The following is a 6,000-nucleotide window of genomic DNA, read 5'->3' on the forward strand; positions in this document are numbered from 1 at the left end:
CTCAGCCTTCCTCAAATTAGGGGCCTCCCTACAACCCAGTGCTCCATTAGAGATATAGGCGGGCAGACAGAAAATAAGCAATATGCTGTAACTGGCAGAGTCAAAACTGTTCAAGTATTGCTACTCCACATGACCTATTGCTACTCCACATGGCCTTAAACTTAGGATGTAATTTAACGACTGCTCCAGATTTGATCACCCATGAAGAGCTGTTGTAGTATCTGTTGGGCCATTGATGAGGCAGTGAAGTTAGATGCAATGGCTTGTGCATACACAGTACCCGTCCTGTATTTTTAAATTACCCTAATTTTATGCAGCAGCTTCCAGACCAATTGCAAAGTCCTAAATGTTGGAACTTGTAAAATACCAAATGTATGAGTAACATTCAGTGGTTAAAATTACAACTTGGGCTCTAGACCATTTGATGTTGGGGAAAAACATCTGATGCACAGAACAAAATACTTCTAATCACCCCAAGAGCATCATTTGTTTTCACATCAGTTTCTAGCGGGTCCACCACAAAGAGTTGGGGTTCCCATAAGTTGGTAATGAGCTATGACTTATGAACCAAACATCCTGCAGTCATATTAAAGTTATATGTCTAATATTATTTTATGGAAAGGATAATTTTCAGAAATATCGAAACAAGTTCATGATAATGTACATTACACAAAGGGCTATGGAGCATATATCAAAGCAGCACCTTTGAGCTGGCTTTCCTGATGATGTAGTGATATCTGTCTGAACCAAGTTTGGTTCCCCCTGTTACTTAGCTTTCTTTCGCCTTGCACATTTCACATGTTGTACATTTTAGCTACGTCACATTTTTAGCAGTATTATTTTTTACGTATAGGCTTACATGATATTATTCTGAGAAAATGGGGTACATGAAGCTATTTTCTAGTTAGCTTTCTTGACACATAATCAGGAACACTCTGTTCAAGGCTACATGAAGAACGAAATATCCTAGGTACCATAGTGTCAGTTTAGGTGACAGTTTCTAATACCAGACAAAGCATCATATCAGAGCTGCATTTTCCTACACAGTGAAGTTTTATTCTATAAGCAAAGAGCTGACTAGAAGGGTCAGAAGGGCTTTCCACCACAACCATCTTGGGACCGCTGTTCTCAACAGTGCAGTTTTACTGGCGCTGATCCACCAGCCTCCTGATGAGGGTTGCCATTCATCACACAGGCAGACTCCTGACACCAGTTTCAGGTATAAGACTTAGGCTAATCCCTTGGTTTGGGCAGGCAGAAGGGTACACCCAAATATGCTCTCTTTAGGGTATTGAGGCCAAGTAAGAATCTCTAGAATTTCTAGAACCAACTACAAATGGTGGGGATTTTCATTGTTTTCATCCTGTCCATAATGTTGATTATTTTGCTCTGTTTCATCTGCCTAATTATTGCACCTCATTCTCTCGATATACTATTACATTAGTTTAAAAAAATATATTGAGAACTCAGCACATATTCTCTTAGAATTTTTGCCTTGGCATGAATGAGTAATATAATGAAAGGATGAGATCTCTTTCTACGGCTTCCCTGGAGAGTCAGAGTGTCATGTTTCAGGTTACCACAAATCACCTCCTCCCTGTAAGGTTAGGGGTTCTGGTGAGGCACTGCGAGCTAGCCAGAAACCAGGCCAACATTTTCTGATGGAATGGAAGGACACAGTCTTCCACATTCCGAAGTACTGCCATCCCACACGCACAGTCCTGTTTCATAATAGGAACAACACCAAAATAGCACAAGTATATTCTTACTGAGTTTCAACGAAAATCACTTGCATGCTTTACTTCCTCTTCGACCACAAAGTTTGGTGTAGCTAAGCAATGGAGAACAGTGCTATTTGCCTCTTCTTGAAACCAACTTACACCAAATTTGTTATGTTTAAATACACAAGTATCACAGGTCTCCATTTCAAGAGAATTAAATAATTTCTAACACTTTTGAGTAACTGGAAAAGTGGAATTTTCACAAATCTCTTATAAACTAATTTGAGAATATAAGAGTGTTTATAAGAGCAGTACTAAGCTGTATACCTCCACAAGTATGATGTATATTAATAATTATTAAACATAGAGTTGATTACAATAGGCTTTCGCACAGCTCCTGACCATACACCCCTACATTCATTTGTGACATTTCAGTCACAGAGTTTTCAGCAGCCACATAGGTGAACTTACTTATGGCTGGAATACAGCCACACATGATTTCATCCGATTTTAAAGGGAGTGAGTTTAAGTTGGTAAATGCCCAGGTTAAAAAGCATCAGGAATATTATGGTTGTTTCTTAAAGAAGGATACTTAAAATACAGTTTATAAGCATGCTACGAGGATTCTAGTTTGTAGTTTTTTGTAAAATGTGGTCTGGTTTTTCAACCTTTCTGGTTATCAACTAATTTCTCACATTCTAGGAGGCAACCAGTATACGGTGTGACAACTTCAAACATCAACTTGTGGTAGAGCTATAAGTGTGCTCATGCAGAGCAGACTCGCAGGGACCCAATGTGAGTTTTTGTCAGGGGGAGCCCACCACAAGTCCCCGATTGCACATCTAATCCACAATATTACCCCCTCATTGTGGAAACACACTTCTAGGACATAGGAAAGCTCCAGGGATTGTATTGGTCCCATCATGTGGTTGGTAAATGCCTCACATTAACCATATGCCCTTGTGTCAGAGGTGGCAGGAACTCCGACCCCCCCCCCCCCCCACCCCCCCACCCCAGGATTTCAGGCTCTATCGCTGTTGGCTGGTGAAACACTCAAGCCCATTGACTGAAGCGTACTAAAGAAGGAGATGGGATATTTTTCTTGGAGTCCCTGGCCCAATGAGTCACCACAAAACATGTTTAATCTTTCCAGAAAATGCTGGACGGATTTCAACACCATCCAGTGCACATAGACTTCCACTTAAAAACAGCTTACATTTACTCAATTTGAAAAATAGACAGGCTATTGCAGGGTTCACAAGGGACGATGCAGATGTAACAACTTCAGTGAATAGAATTTCAGGAAGCAATTTTGTTTACACGTTTCACTTTCTATTATAGATTCATTCACAAGTCTCTTTGTCTCTCTCTCTATGTATAATATATATATTAAGATAAATTCAAAGTCAAGTAAAATTAATTTGGTCCAGCTTAAAAAGAACTTTTACATAAATATGTACACACACACATACATATATAAATAAAAAATAATGTAGTTAAACAATCATTAGGGTTTGAACTTTAATCAAACTAAAGCCTTTTCATTCAAATGCTAAGGTGCAAGGCAAGATTTGTTCGGTGACTTTGTGTTTACTGATGAGTTCACCAGACAAGTACCCCGCACAAGCTGCCCTTTTAAAGTGATGTAAGACATGGATGTTATTGTGATCTAAACTGATATTATTTTCGTTATCAACCTTGGCATGAGAAAAGAATGAGTCACTCCGGCCCAGATTCAAATCATTGACCTGAAGGTTCCACCCCAATTTCCTGAGTCAGTGCCCAACGCCGGATTTGTCATAATATGTTGTGTGTGGTGATACATCGATAAAGCCTTGAGTGTGGGCTAAGTAAATGCTGATGGTACTATTACTAACACATTAATACTAACAGAGCTAGATAAAACACACATATATCTCTGCAGAGTGAGCACCGATCCACTAGTCCTTTTTATAGTGGTGTGCACACAATGTCTGCATGGGAGAGCGTAATTTTTCTATAATTAGGAAGAATAAATATTGTGTTTCAGTGTGTATAACACTATGGTTCTTTATCTTCCTAATTTAAACACAAAGGACAACGAACTCCTATCCTGTACCTTTTGCGCTGTTGTCATAACCTTCAACATGAAAGCAACAGTCTTACCTGCAGCAAGTAGATATTGCACTTTACTGCAGCAAGTTAAATATTACAAATACTGACTCTACGGGTGTTCCCGAAGACTCCTGCAAGCTGATGCTTGTAAAATATAGTCAACATTTTAACATATTTGAGTTTTTCAACCCGAATGAGTCATTATTGTTTGTTGGGCGACGAGCAGAGACACCGTCCATGTAGCATCTTTGCTTAACCTGTTGTAATATGAAACCTGTCAGCCCTAACAAGTAGAACTGGAATCTTACCTGCTCCCTCCCAAACTCGTAACAAGTGCCCGTGTAAAACCTTCTGTAGTCTGTTGCAGCTGGCCAGAACAGAGTTGTTTCCCCTATCTACTTATATAACCATATCTTTTTTAAACGTGCCCAGGACAGACCTGGAGGTGTTACAAACGAAGGTGGGCTATTTACGTGGTGTCTCCCAGCCGTGCCACGATCACAAGGTGAACACGTTTGCTGCTTGTCTGTCAACGATCTGAACCAATTAGAGCAAAGACTCCAAGGGAACAGAAAAGTAACCAATGGAAAGTTTAAAAGGCGGACCCTTTCTGCTTCCGCCCCATGTGAAAGCTACAGATGCTCTCGAAATGAAATGGACTTTGGAATTGAAGGTAGCTCATTACCACAGAAATAGGCAGCGTATTAGGGGGCGGCGATCCAGCAACTTAACAGCGAGAGTCGAGCCAGATCCCAGCCGAGGGTCTGACTAGGCGCTAAGAAAACATTTGGCACTGTGGCACGTAAACTGTGCAACAAGCATCATACAAATCTATAATTAAAAAAAATATTTCTTTAAAGCGCTGAAACGTTTCAAATTAGTACATCAGATAATATCGCTGCACGGAGAGGTATTTATTAAAAGTGAGAGTTTTTAAACGTGGACTTTAAAATATTCCCGTTCCCCCACTACTCCATGAGGATGTCAACAGTGAATTAAGAGGGTAGTCAATCGACATGAGCACCCTATATGCGGGCTAGGTTTTTACGTGGAGCAACGTTATATTCTGTTTAAATCGGACACAAGAGAGGTGCTTGTAGAGCACGCATCCTTTACTCACGTATTTTACAGTTTTACTCACGTATTTCAAAGAGTTCTCACAAGGAATGAGGACCAAGTATTGGCAAAGCCAAAAGGTCTTGCCTAAGGGCAAGCTACTGCCTTTGCCAGTTGGAGAGAGCTGGCCAACAGGAGGGCAGGTGGGAGTGAATGGGACGTCAATAAAAAAGCGATGTGAAGCAGTCAGTGCTGCCCGCGTCACACAGCTTTTTTATCCTTATGGTGATTGGGTGAGAGGGGAAGAAGCAACAAGGGGAGGGCGTGGGAGATGAAGAAGCAACAAGGATGGTGGCTGGAAGGAAAGAAGATACATGGACGTGAGATGGGTGAGGAAAAGGCAACATTGTTAGGGTGGGAGGAGAAGAAGCAACACAGTGGGGTGGGAGGAACACGGATGAGGGCGGGAGGAGAAGAATCGATGTGGATGGGGTCGGAGGGGAAGATGCAGCAAAGGCAGGGGGTGGATGGGAAGGGAAGAAGAAATAAAACAAAAATACCTCAATCACAGGAGCAGCAGCTGAAGGATCCTAATCCACTTGAATCAATCAGTGCTTGGTCCGTGCTCCGAAGAGAACAGGAAGCGAAGCTGGCTTGCACTGCTGAATTAGAAGTCAACAAATAAGAACGACATTGAAGTCAACAAATGAAAAGCAATGCACAGGCTCCAAGTCCTTTAATAGGACAATAGCTCTTGCAAGCAAGAATGCATGCAATAGCAAGTCTTAAAAAGGAAGCACAGTGAAATATAATATTTGCCTTGAATCACACAATTCGCTCATTCAGAGAAGTTTGTTAAAATCCCAGATTTTCTCATTTCTCTTTGGGTTCAAGAGTCCAAGAGCACCTTGAGCTGACCAGAGCAAAGCATCTAGCGAGAGCCTGGATCGAGATTATACTGGCTTGCCCACTTCTATTATGTATGTAACCACATATATGGTACCTGTGTTATAATTCCTTTTAAAGCTTTACATAAAAAAAAAAAACCAAATTTGTTTTATCTCTTTCTTTCCATGTTGGGTCTGTGACCCCAGAATCTATCTGTCAAAAATACAACTTTTGGCTTTAT

At 40.9% G+C, this 6,000-nt stretch overlaps 1 protein-coding gene across 1 annotated transcript in view; it reads right to left on the reverse strand.

Moving 5' to 3' along the window:
• Positions 1 to 4,329, reverse strand: part of CNPY1 (canopy FGF signaling regulator 1) — a 402,515-nt gene extending 398,186 nt beyond the window's left edge. The window contains exon 1 of the mRNA XM_069211139.1: positions 4,124 to 4,329. The gene's annotated coding sequence lies outside the window, so the exon portion shown is untranslated. The remainder of the gene's footprint in view (positions 1 to 4,123) is intronic.
• Positions 4,330 to 6,000: the final 1,671 nt, after the last annotated feature.

This window comes from Pleurodeles waltl, chromosome 10 (assembly GCF_031143425.1).
Source record: "Pleurodeles waltl isolate 20211129_DDA chromosome 10, aPleWal1.hap1.20221129, whole genome shotgun sequence".
NCBI lineage: Eukaryota > Metazoa > Chordata > Amphibia > Caudata > Salamandridae > Pleurodeles > Pleurodeles waltl.